Source organism: Amblyomma mixtum, chromosome 6 (assembly GCF_055824585.1).
Source record: "Amblyomma mixtum isolate Tamu chromosome 6, ASM5582458v1, whole genome shotgun sequence".
Taxonomy (NCBI): Eukaryota; Metazoa; Arthropoda; class Arachnida; order Ixodida; family Ixodidae; genus Amblyomma; species Amblyomma mixtum.
Window position 1 is genome coordinate 133,673,714 of NC_143017.1, and position 17,102 is coordinate 133,690,815.

The 17,102-nt window shown below is 51.1% G+C and overlaps 1 protein-coding gene across 7 annotated transcripts in view; it reads left to right on the forward strand.

Annotated features, from left to right (window-relative positions):
- The window catches only part of rols (zinc-RING finger and ankyrin repeat domain-containing protein rolling pebbles), a 282,854-nt gene that overhangs the window by 114,716 nt on the left and 151,036 nt on the right, over positions 1 to 17,102 (forward strand). Inside the window, exon 1 of one of the 7 annotated variants that reach the window (XM_089549206.1) lies at positions 14,214 to 14,818. The exons of 5 other annotated variants lie outside the window; for them this stretch is intronic. The gene's annotated coding sequence lies outside the window, so the exon portion shown is untranslated. One more of the 7 variants, XM_089549207.1, reaches the window with a different exon arrangement.

Here is a 17,102-nt window from a genome sequence, read left to right on the forward strand (position 1 = left end):
ACAGAATAGGCAAGAGAAACAATTTTGCAACACCAGTGTGTGATATGCATGTGTTAATTATTTTTCATGCTCCCAGTTGGTACAACAGGAGCCATATTAAGACGTGGAACTCAGTAGAGCGAGCATTTGGAGTGCGGAAGAGGAGGTTCTTGTGCCTGGGAAAGAAGCTCAAAACGAAGACTGAGCAGTCAGCTGCCATCATCACGGCATGCGCAGCACTGATAACATTGCGTGTTCCCTGAGGGACCCAGTTCCAAATGGCGATGAGCCCGAAGAGGTTGACGCAAGACCATGCCCCCCTGACAACCTTCTGGGCACCCAGCTGTGACCACGACTTATTCAGCGATGCATCACAAACAACTAGAGTAGAGCTGGCAGTGAGACGGATTTTGCTTAGAGGTAAAGTTGTGTGTTAAATGCTTTGCAATTGCAAGTGAATATCAGCATGAACTGACAATACTGCAGGAATGCTAAAATGACCTAAAGAGTTGATAAAGGGTTGAATGACAGTGGCACAATACTAGGTACAATGATTTTATTCAGTGCTGCTTTGCAGAGAAAGCCTCGAGTTGCTTGGCAAGTACAGCTTGCTTAAGCTTCTGCATTTTTTCTTTTTCTCGCAAGACACGCATGTTCATCTAATGAATTGCATTTCTTTTGTGCCTTTCATCAGTGTTTTGCTGCTCTTTTAGCACATGCTCGTCTACAATCATTTTCAGCCTTGATTGATGTTCAATGCTCCTTTGTGTCCACTCATCCTCTGTAGCTTGAAGCCGTGCTTTCAGGTACTGTCGACAGAGCTTCCTGCAGCAACACGGCCACTTTACCGATGGTGAACCACTGGCTCGGTTCCTGTGTTGTCGCTGCGTGTAGGCCGGGGAGTTGCCTCCTCTTCTTCGGCTGCCAGCCTGGCATTGCGGACAGCAGGTGCTGGCGAGCTGTGGAGCACATCATCCATCCGTTGGGCTGCCATTAGCTTGGCTTTCTTGTGTGTATTCTGCAAGAAATTGTGATAAAGCATTTCAATACGTTCTTGCTCAAATCAAGCAAATAAATGTCACTGAACGAAAGTAGCCCTCCTTCCTTGGCGTCTTAAGCACAAAGACTGACAGAACATCACTGTGCACAGCAAATATTTGCTGCTGTGATCTAATGTAAAGCATCAAGACAGTAAATAAGCCACAAAAAACATTACAACTACCTTTTCAGACACATGAGCTTTTTCAGAATACTGTGACTTTACAAATGGGCTGAGGAATCTAGCACATGCAGATGCACATTCCAGAACAGCTGCCTGCATTCCAGGACAACAGAGCAGTAAGGCATTTGCAGTATTCGCAAGTTACAGAAAGCGGCAAAACGATTTTGATTTAGCATCAATACGATGTACTGTCGCTCTCGGTATGACTCGCAACACGCTTCAGGTGGTACGAGCTCACGTCACGAATAGATGCGAGTCGGGTGCTGCTGTAAAGTTCTAAATATAGCTGTCGAGCAGCGTGCCCGCATGCCTGGTTCTGTATTTTCTATCGAACGCACACCCGGAGAAGGTGGCCGACAGAGCGTCGCAGGTAATCATGATCGCGACTGTAGTACAGTGGTTAACTTGTTCGTAATCATTTCAGCTTTTGCGTTCATTACACAGGTTCTACTACAAGCAAAATGCGTGGTACGGTGATAGCAGCACTGAAAAATTGCACCAAATGCTCCTTGCTTTCAAAGTAGCTTCCAAAATATTCAAAGTATTCAAGCAGCGAGGTCGGCGCCGGCCACCGCAACATTGCACAACGGAATGTTAAAGAAGAAACGGAAACTTACCCGTCGCGTCACTTCTTTTTTTTTGCCTCGCGTTCTCCTTTTTAAGCTTTCGTTTCAAACAGTCCCACAACTTCTTCAGCTCTCCGACTACTCGTGGGCGAACGTTGAGCCGTGCGCCGCCGCCGGAGCAGATCGCGGCGGCCACGGTTGAGCATACTGTTGTTGTCCGAGCGTAAGCGCTCCCGCGCTCTTGATTTTGCGTTGAGCGAGACGGCATCAGTCTTCTTGCATTCCACTGCATTTCTATATTTGCTTACAAGCTCGATAGAGGTCTTTCTCGTCTTCGGTGAAGTACGCTCGGCCGAGCACGGCACGACGACCTGCGACCGCACTCGGCGCACACAGCAAGTACGTGTTGCCCTTGTTGCCAGAGGAGCCTGTTTCTCCGCCGCGTGCAACATTTTTCAAAACTTTCACCGAGAACGTGAGCAATAGAATTCGCATTGTGCCCGGATATACCAATATAAATGTAGGTTCTTAAACGCAATTGGTTATTTTTGTCAAATGTTAGCATATTCTTCATATTTATAGCATATACCCTCGACAACAGAAGGGTCCGGGGGCCCCTTAGGGCTCCTTACGTGAGGGAGGGTGAAGTGGCGTGAAGGGAGCTTTCAGAATTCGGGGTGGCCCTCGAAGGGCGCCTTACGTTTAGGGGGCATGAAGGCCTCCTTTGGTAAGGTAAGGAAATGGTCTTAGGTAAGGAGCGTTTTAGAATTCGGCCCTCAGGGAAAGCAGACCAATGAATAAAATATAGTTTATTTTATGATAACTGTAATCTACCTTTATTAAAGCAAGATAGCGCTAGACAGACGTTGTCAAGCTACTCTGATAGGTACCGGAGGTTCCGTAAATTTCTCCTGAATACCATAACGTTTACCGTTGTAACTATAAGCCACCGCTATGTTGACAGGGTGGGCCATTTTACCTGATACACACTGTTTAACAGGCGCCATCAAGCACCTTTATACATCCCAGCCGTTTCTCTTCGTCATCCCATCTTCTTTCTTTTCTGTTTTTGTCATCTTCACCTCTCATGAGAACGCAGCCTTTCAGAAGGCCCTTCCGGCTTGACTGTTAGCGCATTCACCGCAACCGCCGACTCGGCAAGGCGCCAATCGCCGACAATGTGTGGCTTCCCGTCTTGTTTCGCTCGAGCGCTTTCTCCGAACAAAGCAAAAAAGAAAGAAAGAAAGAAAGAAAGAAAGAAAGAAAGAAAGAAAGAAAGAAAGAAAGAAAGAAAGAAAGAAAGAAAGAAAGAAAGAAAGAAAGAAAGAAAGAAAGAAAGAAAACGACGCGGTAAAAGCGATTCGCGTCGCTGCTTCCACAGAGAGGGCGAGAATGAGAAAGAGAGAGAGAAAAAGGGCGAAGACACTGCCTGGATTCTTTCTCGGCCGAATCGTCGCACGGTTTCCAACGCTGGCCCGGCCGCGCACTGTGCGACGCCTCGGGCTTTGTTTACGAATTCGCCAGCGGGGCGTCTGCTCGCAACGCTTTCATAGCAAGAGAACGAAGAGCGCCGAAAAAAAATATATAATAAGCGCTGTGACAAAGACTCCGTGTCAAGCACCCCGCCCCCTCTTCTGTGGACGCGCTTCAAGAAACAACCTGCGAATTCGGAAAATCGCTCTGAAAACGGTACTTGCCTTGAATCTGTGCCGGCAGTTGCGAGAAAATCTATTATAATCCTTTGCCGTCCATTTCGAGTGTTTAACGGAACAGAATGGTTTTAGCTGGCAAGTGCGCGATGGTCCTAAACTGCTGCGACACAGCTTTTTCTTACGATTCTATTCCTATCGTCCGCCATGTCGAGTGGCCGATCCATGGCATCGCTGGAGCTCCTTGCGTGAGCACAGAAGAATAAAAGCGGAATACAGTTATCATTGAGCATACCGGTTTTTCACTGCTGCCTTCCTAAACGGGAATTTATGACACCCCAATCCAGTTTTCGGGGGACTTGGTGAGGGGTTGAAGCTTTTGTTTAAGTAGCACTAATAGGTTTTAGCCAGGCGCAAGCTGGACCATCATATGACTAAAAGAAAAGAAAGTGCTCCAGACAGTAAAGATGTACCATCGAACTCTTAAACGATACCGCGAGCAAAGACGCCGAGAAAGAAAAAGAAAATGACTCCGCCCGTCCTGATGCTGTGCTCCATGGAGTAAGAAAATGAAGCACCTTGTAGGGTTCGGCACGCTGCCGCCTCTTTTCGTGCATGTGTTACGAACATTCCGCGACAGGAGAGTGGACTAGGCTGCGCGCCCCGTTTTGTTTCGTTTTGTTTGTTTTGTTTTAGTGCGTGCCGTTGGAAGGGGAGGAGAGGCTCGAACGCCCATGCTCTTCGGTTGGTCTCCCCGTTCGTTCTTGCGTTTTCCCTTGCCACTCCAGATGGCGGGGCTCTCTGCCGACATCGACCTTGGGCTCCTGTCCCCCATCTTCCCGGAATCCTGCCTCCCGGGGGGAGAAGCCGCCGGCCATAAACAAGCGAGAACGGTCTCGGTTTCGTCGCGTTAGGCGACGGGCGGTATACTAGGCCAGCACGGTTAGGAGCTGAAAGTGTCCGTTGGCCCCACACGTCTGGCGCGCCTCCGGTCCACTTGGCGGAGGATTGCGCAACCACGTAGGGAGGAATTTCGGGGTGAGGGAAAATCCCTGACATCAGTTCTGAGCTTTCCTATTCGTTAAAACTGATGTCAGGCGGGAAGCTGTAACACAGTTCAAATTTGGCGTGTGGAAAGGGGCGCGGGATCGGGGTGGACTCGTGAAGAGACCCGCGCCCGAGGGCTTTTGGCTCTAGCTACTCGTAGCTGTCAGGCGCTCGGTCGGGCCGAGCGCGGAGTAGCGGCCGTTGAGAGCTGGTGCAAGGCGCGCCAGTTCGACTGTTGGGACGTGGTGTCCCTCGCCTCTGTGAAGGCGGTCGGCTAGGCCGGCCGCGGATAGTTCGACCGTACTGAATCTTGTACCCATCTGTAAATAGCCTGTATAAAAGTTCTTCGTTTCTCCGTGAATCGCTTCGCCTGGAAGTCACTTCATCGAGAAGCCCTTCAAGCGGTGCATCCAGTTGCTGGAAACCACCGGACCAACACCACCGGCAACAACTTTACTCACCTGCTAAAATAGATGTTTGCGCGCCCGGCTTCAGTTTCGTTCGCTGTCGGGAGCAGCTCCCTCCGTTTTCCGGTCAACTACCCATTCTATCCTCCCGATAACCATGTCACTGTGCAAACGTCACCATAAGTAGCAGCGATGTTCAGGCGCGAGATTGTTATCACACAGGGACGGATTCAGAGTGTTGCCCGATGAGTGATTGCCAATAGCATCCTCTGCCTCTCCTCGGTCAAAGGGTTTCGGTTCTCGGAAGCACCCGTGCTCTTCGTGTCAACAACGCAGGAGCTGCTGACAGATAGCATCGACGCCTGGCTTTCTCTTTAGTCCCGGAGCCACAGGTAGCTGGTAGAGCGAACCCTCTTCGAATCGGGCTGCCGGAAAACGGGGGAGCGGCGCGTCGGAGACAGAAGGGGGGAGGGGGGAAGCCGATGTTCGGCGCCCGGTGCGAGGCCCGTTACGCGGTGAGCGTTCGCTAAACACCGCACGGCGTTTCGCGAAGAGCAACATCAACAACGAGGGGTGTGGTGACACCGCGCGAACGGGAGGTGGTCACGGACAATGCATTCCGCAGCCACCCCTGACCGCAGCTCTCCGAACGCTCGGCATGATCCTGCTGCTGCTGCTGCTCGTCGCTGTGTATTAGCGAACTCGGCTGGCCCAGCACTGGCCGCCACGGGTGGTTGGCTCGGCGCTTGGCAGAGGGCCGGCGTCTTCTTTCTTTCTGCCGATGGGCGAGGTTTTTCTGGCCACTTCCGCGGTTTTTCGCCCCGACTGAGCTGCAGCCGGCAACAACGCCGACGAAGGCTGGTCGGAACCATCGGAACGCGGGCTTTGCGAAGAAGAAAAGAGCCGCCGCCGTTGCTGAACGGAAAAGGAGGAGGTGCAGGCGTTCGTTGCCGTGCCTGGCCGCCGGCACCAGCGCCCTTTCCCCCAACCACGAGTCCCACTTTGAGTCCGTCCGAAACGCCCGGCGGAAGGGAAAAGAGCGGGCGGAGTAAAAAGAAATAGCCAAGAGAGAATCTTCCATTGGTAGAACGGGAAAAGGCAAGGTCCGTGGCTGTGATTTGTCTTCCGCGGGTCAGGGATCCCTGGTGCGGAGAAGCTCGTGTGCGAAAGAGAGACATGGGGAAGAGGGGGAGGCAGTACGGGGTGGGGGTGGTGGGGGGGGGGGGGTGGTGGGGGGGGGGGGGGGGGAGCCGACACCGGCTCATCCGTCTTCTCTGCTCCTCTGGCAGCCCGCGCGCTCCCGAAGAAACCCTGGTGTCGATCACAGCGCGCCGCCGCCGCTGGTCTCTGTGCTCGCGCCTCGGCTTTTACTGCCTCCATCCACCACCTCGTTTTCTTTATTCTCTTTTCCCTCGAATGGACCGTGCGAGCTGCTTTTGCTGCCTAGTGTGTCTACACTACCCTCCCTTCCGTTCTCTTCCCGGCTGCTAATTTTTTTTGTCTCTCTTTCTCTCTATCTCCTTCCTCTCGTTTTTTTTTGTTTTTTCTTAGTGCGTGCACCTTGACGAGGCCGTGCGTCGCCGCCGTCCCGCAGGGGGGGGGGGAGGGAAGAGAGAGAGGGGAAGGAGAAGGGAGAGAGTAGGGGGGTAGCGATGGAAACGGGACGAGGGCATTCCGAGTCTTGTCCCCACATTAGTGCCTCGCTGATCCCACGGATCAATCTCTGGCCGATCGCTTAGCGGGCCCCCGCTGGCCTAATCTTCCCCGGGCACCAGTGGCCGGCGGCCTGGGGCCCGCAGCGGTGGCGCGAGGGGCAGACAGGCCGGCCTGCTGCTGCTTCTGCTGCTGTTGCTGCTGTTACAGCACGGGGACATCTTCAGCACCAACTCCTTCCTCTTAGACTCTTCCTTTGCCACTCCATTTGCTGCCTGCTTCCCCCCCGAGTTTCGTTTTCCATCTTATTCATTTTGTTTTTCTTTTGAAAAGCAATAAAAATGATGGTGGAAGAGATAGGCCGCTCTCTTCAGGACGGCAATGAATCTCGGGTGGCGAGCGATGAAGCGTAATGATCGCCTAAAGTGGATTTACTTGAAATAACGAGATAATGCGCTCTTTTCGCCTTATGCATCGTTACTTTTTGTCTTTGTTTTTGCCCTTACCTGATTGAAGTGAAGTGTGCTTCTATAGAAGAGAGCGAGCGAAGTAGCCGAGGGCACTTTAATCTGTCGTTGTTGCCTCCCTGAATAGGCCCCGAAGTAGCAGTTACTCGAAAGTCTCTCCATCAAGTCAGGAGTACATGAGTAAGTTTAACGAAAGAAATGCGGAAGGGTGTATTGGAGGAACGGAAAGCAACAATTACCGGGGTACCCGCGGGCAGCGAGTCGTTATAAAATATGTTTAGAAAGGAAAACGGATGACGGACAGAACGCAAGTGTAGTCGGAGTTAATGCATTTTTGAAGCCGTAGCACCCAGTGTTTCGCAAGTGTGTCTTTCTTTTTCCTCATTAGAGAGATTCGGCGTAGCTCAGACGTAACAGCGTAAATACTGGATTACCGTAAGCCAGCTGCGTGCGCGCAGTGGTGGGACAACGGCCGGGTGGGACAACTGCGCGTGCGCAGGAGGCACACGGCAATCCGGTATACATCTCCGCTAGTATGTGTCATCATCATCATCAGCAGCAGCAACAGCAGCATGACTACGCCCACTGCAGGGCAAAAGCATCTCCCATATCTCTCCAATTAACCCTGTCCTTTGCCAGCTGCGGTCATCGTATCCAGGCAAACTTCTTAATCTCATCCGCCGACCTAACTTTCTGGCGCTCCCTGCTACGTTTGCCTTCTCTTGGAATCCATTCGTTACCCTTAAGGACCAGCGGTTATCCTGCCTTCGCATTAAATGCCCTGCCCAAGCCCATTTCTTCTTCTTGATTTCAACTAGGATGACTTTAACCCGCGTTTGTTCCCTAGTCTATCGTGAACTAGTTCGCATAATTAGTTAAATAAGAAAATGCTGATGAAATGAAATAAATAGCGAAATAATCTTGGTCAAATTTTTAGGGGAATCCCCCAAGGTGGAGTAGATTTGTAATAAGGGAGTAATTACTCATTGGCATCCACCCGAGCGCAGCCATACGGCTACAAAGGAAAGCTATACAGCTTTCTCAGAAACTTCGTAGTTAAAGAAAAATTCGTCCTGGTCCGGGGTTCGAACCCAGGACTACCGCTTCACCGGAGCAGTCGCTCTCTCAATTGAGCTAACCAGGACGGCAAGCTTATGGTAGGACGAGAGCGAATTGATCAATAACTCGAAGTGGGAACTGTGTTGGTCAAATTTTTAGGGGAATCCCCCAAGGTGGAGTAGATTTGTAATAAGGGAGTAATTACTCATTGGCATCCACCCGAGCGCAGCCATACGGCTACAAAGGAAAGCTATACATCTTTCTCAGAAACTTCGTAGTTAAAGAAAAATTCGCCCTGGTCCGGGGTTTCCTTTGTAGCCGTATGGCTGCGCTCGGGTGGATGCCAATGAGTAATTACTCCCTTATTAGCGAAATAATCTTGTAATACTGAACACCTGTCGAACGTACCAGCGTACCTTCCAGTCGCCAGCAGCAGCAGTCGTCAGCAGCAGCCTTCATTGTGTGTCATTTCTTTAATTGTGGTGTCATCGCTCGTACCCAGTAAAGAATATATGAGACTCCGATGTATAGATCGCAAGGGAGCGCATTACTCAAGCTCTGTGACCTTCCGCTGCTGGAGCATCAACCTACAATGTATCCTTCCATTATTGCGGACAAACCCGGAACAGCAGGACTCGCAAGCGACACGTTAAATATCTAAACACTGTTTCGTGCGTGCTGCATACGTAGGCATTTTGTGCGCGGACGAATCTTTGTCTTCAGGGCGAGCTGCCGGGAATCGCAGGCTATACTTTAGGAACTGCTATCCATGTTGGTTGATATTGAACGCTCTTGGCACGAGCATGTTGAAGGCTGGTGACATGCACCTCCACACCTAGGACACCAGTGCATGAAACGCGCCCTGATCGCGCACTTAAGTTTGCGCATTTGAGTCCCGAGTCCTGACTCTGTAATTGGCCTTCAACGCCGCTCCTCGCACAACAGTACTGCACACAACAGTACTACACACAACAGTACTGCACACAACAGTACTGCACACAACAGTACTGCACACAACAGTACTGCGCACAACAGTACTGCACACAATTCGCTAACAGCGGCGCCCCACTTGTGTACGAATACTTCACTGCGCAGGCTTTTTTTTTTATCTCTCTCTCACTTGCGCTACCCATTGTCGCCGCTGTCAGCAGGGACGGCATTTTTGTAGTTTGTCCGAAACCGGCGGAGTTTCTTTTCTGCTGCCAGCTACGACGCCTTTCTCGCTGATCAAATGGACACCACCGGAACGCGGGGACTGTTTCCATCTGTATCGTTTTATTATTTTTTTTCCGTCCTGCCTTCTTTTCCTGTGCTCGCGCCGTTTTCATTTTCGTACTCGTTTCCCATCTGCGTGTTTGCGAACTCCCCGACCTGGCTACGTGGAAGCGCCTTTGAAAGGGTGGCGCGCGACGCAAAAAAAGATAAAAAGAGAAACAGCCCGCGAACAGCGAGTTTTGGCGATTATTGTTATTGCTGTTGTTGTTATCACTGCATAATGCCGGCAGCGGCGGACAATCCTGTCCGGGCAATGGAACTCACTCTTTTGAAACTTCCCTCCCGGTCTGCGACAGGAATGGAATGCAATTTCTGCATTCCGCCTTTTCCCACACTGCCCTCTCCGTTCCGTCTCCTTCCCTCAGTTTCTCTCACGCTGTCGTGCATTCTTCGATATAACGGTTGACTGTGCGTTGCTGAAAAATTGGGAGTCCGAGCGCTTCTTCTTGGCTGTGTCATTGCAGAGTACGGTTTGCTGCGCAGTTCGCTGCGAACAGTGAAGCTTGGTGTTTTAATTTTTTTCTTTAGCTTTCTAATGTTGATTTGGAGAAAAACGGGATGTTTGAATTTGGCAAGCTCTCATAGTTTTCGATGCTGGAAAATGAACAGGAGGTTGGTCTGAATGTGTTTTGCGGGGTGTTTTGCGAATTACAGAGAAAATGGGCGGGCGAACTGCGTGGTTCTTTCGTACTGCTGCGTGCTAATTATAGGTATCCGCGCGAAAATTGCGGTATCCATGGGAAACGAAAAGTGTGGCCTCTATAGGCGCACTGATCAGTGCACCTATACACCATTTTACGAGGAGCGGGCAGGAGAGGGAGAAATACTCTCAAACACGTGCGCTGCGCGACACCCCACTGTTGCCGTCCTCCCCTGGGCTGATAAACCGGCGCGCGGAGCAACGTCCGCGGCTGCTTAGCTACCGGTCAAGCGCGTGTTTGCGTCTGTACAACAAAAGCAGCAATGTTGTACGAAAGACCAACGTCTTCTAGGTATCATTGTTTTATTGTCGGTTGCGGAAATAGTCGACGAAAGTAGAAAAAAACAAACGCCGCCAGTATGTACGCGCACCATGTTATGTGAAGGTCTCAGCACGTCTGCAGTGTCCATTTCTTCACGGCTTTTCCGCCGGTCCCGGGTTGCATTGGCAGTGGGCGTAGTTGTGGAACAAAAAATACTTGCGCCAACAAAAAGCTTAAACGTTAGCGCACTTTGTGAACGATATGCAGACAAACAAACCCACTGCCTGTGCCTAATATCGGGCGCGGAACGAAGCGCAGCGCCTGGGTTACCAAACTACAATCTGTGCAGAATTTTAAAAGATCAAGTATTTCGACGGCCTTGGCAGAGTTCTTTTAATTCAGCAGTACACTATGTGAGGACTTCACAAATTTGGCCACAACTTCGTTTCGCCGCCCCACATGATCGTCAATATCGGGAGGGAGTGGGGATCGCCACCTGAAAAAAATAAACATGTCGTTAGTGCAAAAATACTAATTTAATTTGCACAGCATGGCATGAATAGAAGCGGCGACATGAACTTTTACCCAACTGCAAAGTGAGAAAAAATGCAGCCATGGCAACGTAAGATGAAAAATACACGGCATGCGCAGGACGGTAAACTCTGCCCCACATTGTAATAAATTATTCGACTGAAATCGCATCGAATGCGCTGTAAAAAAAAATCCACACTATGCATAACCGTGCCAGAGATACAACAAACGCAGCGACTTGAGCAGTGCCCCTACCCGATTGAGATTGGAATTCTCAACACAGGTGCGGCGATTCTGCCTGTCAGTAAGTGGTAATAGCGTTCCATTAGCGTACCAACCTATTAGATCGTGTAATTGCACATTTTCTGGTATTTGTGCACCAGTGAGTACTGGCGGGAGCGGAGAAGGCGAGAATGCGAATTGCTTTCAGTCAACTGGCTTGTATCGCTCGTAGTACGAACAGCCCTACGCAAGCGGCAGGAGGGGCCGAATTTCAATTTCATCGCGCTTATCTCCGCAAACAAACATTCTAATCATCTGAAGTGGATTCGTTTCGGTCATGTACTCGCTGTTTCCAAAATGTTCAGTTTGTAAACGGGGTACTCTGTCGCAAGCTCAGCATCTAAACTGTCTCACTCGCCATGTCCAAGCAGGCAGCGAAAGCGTTCATTAAAAACTGCGCTCCACGAAAAACTGGATATTCACTGCTCTCCGCGATCTTGTGTTTCAACACATTTTGCTTTCGTTTTTCTAACATGCAACACCGTGCCGCATTCGCCCTAGAGGCAACCGGCGACAAAAAAGCACGCGTGAACTGCGAGCATGGCACTCACCGATGCTGATCGTTGGCTGCGTCGAGGAATGGTCGCTTGCTCCCAGTTGGCTATTGCAGGAGCTAATGGCATAGCACACACGAGGACGGACACGAGGCGAACGCCCATCCAAATTTCTAGGCTTGGCAGGAATAAAACGGGCGAATGACACTTTCAGAGACCGCACGCTGCTTCGTCTGCAGCCCACCGGCTGCAAATTATCAGTCCAAGATGGCGTCGGCGGTAGGCGGCGCTCGAGTAAAACAAACATGGCGGCGCCCAGGTATCGAAACTAAAATCATGTATAGAGGCCACACTTTTTTAATTGGCCCAATATGGGAATTGACCACTATTTGAATTGGTCAATATTGGTAATTGGTCCAGTATTGGTAATTTACCTAGTATTGGAAAGAGGTGGTTTCACATTAGTCAATTGTAGGGTCAGCCTTTGCCGATACTTTTTTCCAATATTGTGCCGATTACCTGTGCTCCTTGGTGAATAGTCTCATAGTGATCTGCCAGAGAACGTGTTTGAAAAGTATGTGTAAGGATATAAAAACGCGCAGGTGCTGAAGCTTACGTGCATTTCGTTTTATTTTTTCAACGACCCGCCGCAGTGGCCGAGGTCGGCTGCAGGACCGCGCAGGTTTCTGGTTAGGCTGGAGCAGCCGCATTCTGATGGGGGCGGTATATTAAACCGATCTTGTACTGAGACGTAGGTGTGCGTTAACGAAGCCCATGGGGTCGAAACGTATCCTGAACCCTCCACTGTTGCGTACAATGTTGCGTATACGCTGGAGCCTGCAGTCTTCCCTTAGCACATAAAAACATTTTTGTGAACATTTATTTTCCCCATTGGCACCAATCTGTACAGTTGCCGATATTAACATGATAATTTGACCCATGAAGCTACACCTGCTTGAAAGATGACGGGCAAAAAAAAAAAAATGCGTCGGTACCGGCCTCTCCCTCCTCAACGCTTTCCCCTTCCCGACAGATGCCGAGGGACTCTGTATGCACCCAGCGACAGACGTCAAATATTTATTTTATTTATTTATTTCATTACCCTCAGGGCCAGAGGGCATTACAGTGGGGAGTGGGTTACACACGAAAGTTGTGGGAATCTGGCTTTCCGCCGTCGCCTTTGCGCGGCTAGCCGGCCTCCCGCGTTGTTTCTCCTCTTTCCCTTGCTCCCGCCTCAGGCGGTGGAGAGGCGGCTGGGTGACTAATCACTGTCACTTAGCCACAGCTCCGCCCCGGCTCCCCAAGGGCCTTTGCCATTGGCGCCTTTTGGCGGGAATTCGGGACCCCGCTTTGGGCGGCCGCGCGCCGCGCGACCGTCCGGGCGGGGCCCAGAGAGAGAGATCCCTCCGAGACAGCGTAAGGTGCGTACGTTACTGTTTGTCCGTGCCGGCCTTTGCCGTTCGGACCAGTGCTTACTCGAGCTCGCCCGCACGTGTCCTCTGACCTGCAGCGGCTCGAGCCTGTCCAGCGGGGTCCAGCGACCTCTGACAGGCGTACCTTGCGTTGAATGCCCACTCTCTCTCGCAACCGGCCCAACGGTCGACACGAGAGAGAGATCACAGCACTGCCGCGGGGACATTCTCCTGCAGCGGCGTGCTAGCGGTGCGCATTACTCGAGTCGCTTCGTGCGCGCAGCGGAGCCTTGCTCCTCGCGCGCCCCCGGGACGGGGTGACTATTGAGTGTGTGTGTATCAGCTGGAGGACGATGTGAATAAACGTCTCCTTTGTGAACTTGGAGGCCTATTTCTTTGCGGCGAATCGCTCTCCTCCCAGCGGAGGCTGAGTGCACTGCATCGGTGTCCCAGTGTGTGTGTGGTGACGGCTGATCGGGGCCCTTGGCTCGCGCGAAGCTCGAACCCGCGGTGGGTGGTGGCCTGTGTCCACGTAGAAACCCACAAAGTGAAACGAAAAATACAGCTGTAAATACACATCAGAATTAGACATAAATGAAGCTCACAGAAAAATGAACAAACAGGTTACTCAAAACATTTAACAAATTAACAGCGCATATCGCAGAATAAAAACAACAACAAAAAACAACAGCGTACAAGAAAAACAAAAACGACACTAGAAATTACGTTCATCCAAAAACATTCATTTAAAACATTTCATTTTAAAGATTTAAAACATTTAAAACATTCATTTAAAACGTTCATTTAAAACATTTAAAGAAGAAGAAGATAAGCGAAGGCAGATTTGTCGAAAAAAGAAACAGCGGGGCAAACCCGTCTCGAAGTGCGACGCCGTTGCTCTCGCCCTGGCCTCAATGAGTACAGATGGGAGCGCGCGCTCACACGCACTAACACGCACTACTCGTCGACGCCGCCGCCTGAATGGGCCCGTCGAGCTGCCTTTCTCCCTGCTTGCGACCTCGGGGCGCCGGCGCGGCGTGGACGACCGCGTCCGCCGCTGCCGTTGCTATCGCTCTCAGTGCTTCGTGTGAGCCCGCGGTCCGTTTACTGCTGCTGCCGCCGTCGCCGCGACTGCTCTTAGCCCTCGCCTGCCTCCTCTTATCTCGCTCGAGCGCCGGGTTGCAAAACGCCCCGACTTCGCAGACAGGCAGGCATTCGGCAGGAACGCGCCGCGCAATCAACGGCACCAAAGGATCGAGCGTGCTTACAGTCTGATCTTGCACTAGACGTCGTTGCTCGCTCAGATAGCGCGCGCTCTCTCATTCTCCGTACTCCGGAGGAGGAGAGCCCGTAGCTGGCGGATGAGCGTCGCGACGCGCAACACATGTAGCATTCATACGCGTCCGACCGTTGCTGCGTTGCGCGTGCGGTCTGTTGTTCAGCCGTCTTCTTCTCGAGTCAGACGTGTGGGGTGCCCTTCCGCTGAGTGTACATGCATAGTGCGGGTGTGCCATGGTGTGAAAATCAGGAAGAGAGTCTACTCTGTGACGTCGGCGTTTGCTTCTGAGTGGTGTCACTGAGTAGCTGAGTGGTGTCACAGGTTCGTCCTGTAGACTTGATTGGGTAACTTCAGCAGATGGTGCCATATGAACAGCGTGTGTGTGCGCGCCTGTGAATGCGTGTGCCGGCAAGTCATATGTGTACGGTCACCAATGAACCAACCGCTGGCCGTGTAACAGCTTGTGACCGACTATGCGGCTGTCCCCGACGGTCTAGGATTATCCAACCCGCGAGGCCGTTGCTTTACTCCAAGGCAAGAACAACGTTCTTTTCTTCTTCTAACATCGTAAACAAATTTACATGACCAGTTTTATTATCCGTCTACCTTGCTTTCGGCTATCGGCACCGCTTAACTGCTTCTCTAAACCTTGTGCGTGTGCGTAACATTCTCTCACGTCGTTAAGCGCATTTGAAGCTATATGTATAGCCGACGATTCATTGAGACCCCTTTTGCAAGGGCTAGCGCTTCCGGTGGGCAGTGAACATTGGAGGATGAAGGGTAAGAAGCAGCGTAGGAAAGGGCGGGGTCGAATCTCGGGCCTTCGTTGCGTAGAGCCGAAAAGCACAGGGGGCGTGTTTTCCTCTATAAAACGTCGGCATATACCGGTGCCTGTCAGCATCCAGCGAGGAGCAATTTATGCAAGGTCCGCGCTGCTATAAAAGTACGGAGAATTTCCGCGCGCGTGCTCTGCGCCGCAGTTAGCTGCCCTTTGCTTACACAGCAGCAGTCGCATGCAGGATCGACGACGTTGGCGGCCTGGCGACGTCGCGGAAACTTTAAAGAGCCTTCGCGAGCTGCGCAAATGCTTCTACGCTCGGAACTGGCGTAGCACGCACGGCCCGAGGGCCGCCGGGTCTGTATACGAGATGGGAGGGTGTGGGGAGTAGGAGGAGGAGGGAGCACAGCGACGACATTTGACTACGGCGCGAGCGTCGGACGCTCCGAATATAAATGCCGCCAGGAAAGGGGTGGGACACGCTGCGCTCGTGCGCGACGGGGCCCCGTTATTCTATAGGCGGCGTTTCTCCGCTGGCGAAATGAAGGGGAGCTTCCTTCTGTATACACGCTATACTTACACAGGCACGCACGCACGCACTGGCTTAATGGCCTCTAATTATTCTCTCTTTTTCAAGTCGCACGAGCTGAGGATGAGAGGGGGGGGGGGGGGGGGGCTGTTTTTACCGCTGCGTTGTAGTACATGCATACGCATGCCCCTCGCAGCAAACAGGGCGCGCGTGGGGCCTCCTTTTGGAAGCAAACAGATGAGGCTCGTTAGATTTCTCGACTTTGTAGCGCGAAACGGGGCTGCTGGCTGGGTTGCTGTTCCTTTTTCTTTTTCTTTTAAGCCCTCCTTGGAGGGTTTCCATTCCGACCCGACGCGCCCCAGGCTTGGTCAAGTTTTAGCAGAGTAATCTTTACTGCGTGTGGGCCAACTGGCTGCGCGTGTTGGGAATTGCCAGCATACGCTAACTAGTAATGCAGTGCTTCTTATCTGTTAACGGTACTTAGGCGCTGTTTAACTAACTGCAGTAACGGGGTGAGATATGGAAATGGTACATGCAAATAGGTGGAAAAGGTCACTACTGTATCTGGTTCAGACGCTCAGATTGCGCTGCTGATCCTTCCTGTTCCAGTCTGGAGGAAAATGTCAACACTGTTCTTTAAGATGGTTGTCAGTTTTCGTTAAAATTTTATATGCAGTCGAAACCACTCAGGCTGAACGCGCACAAAATCACGCCCTCAGGAACAAGTTCATACAGATCTATAGCTGGGCGCGTTTTAACTAGTTTCTGTAGTCAGTGCCGCATGGCTATGTGACATTACATTCCGATGTACTGTAAGTATACCCGACACAACGGCGGATGCATATGAGCTTGCATGTTGCAAGCGAAAATTTGAAATGTCGGCTGTCAGTAGGACTTTTTTTTCCCCGAAATATACAGCTGAGATGGGCGAATGGAGGAGTTTTTCAGTTGTATGCAGTGAGCGAGCTTACTCGGAATGGCGGAACGAAATATGGAATGGATTCGTGTTTGTATGCGTAATTTATTATATGCAGTGATTGCTTTTAAATTGACAGAGTGCACTAGACTGATGGCCAGAGATGAAAATAAGCCTATGCAGAAAAGAAACCTAAAATGGTTTAGTATAAATGGCCTCTAATTTACTATGCGGTGGATGCATCTCCAGACTATTATTTTCTCTGTTGGTAAGTGCAGCTTTCCGTCCGGCCCATTAATCATCACGGCAGTTGAATACGGAAACTAGCCAAGTGTTAGTTCGCATGCCTCGCTGCCTTATTTTAACTGCCCTGTTCTTGAGACTCAAGGCAACGGCGCAAACCCGAAGGAATTAACAAAAACCTGTTACCGCCTGGAACGTGACATATTTCCCCTTTACTTGCGCGGGGATGACTTCACGTCGCGCGCTGTGTATACTAATGCAGTTTTTTTTTTTTTGCTCATTGTTTAACCCGCATGTCAACGTCTTTCGTACGTTCCCGAGCTGCAGTGTTAATTTAAATGCTCCTATGTAT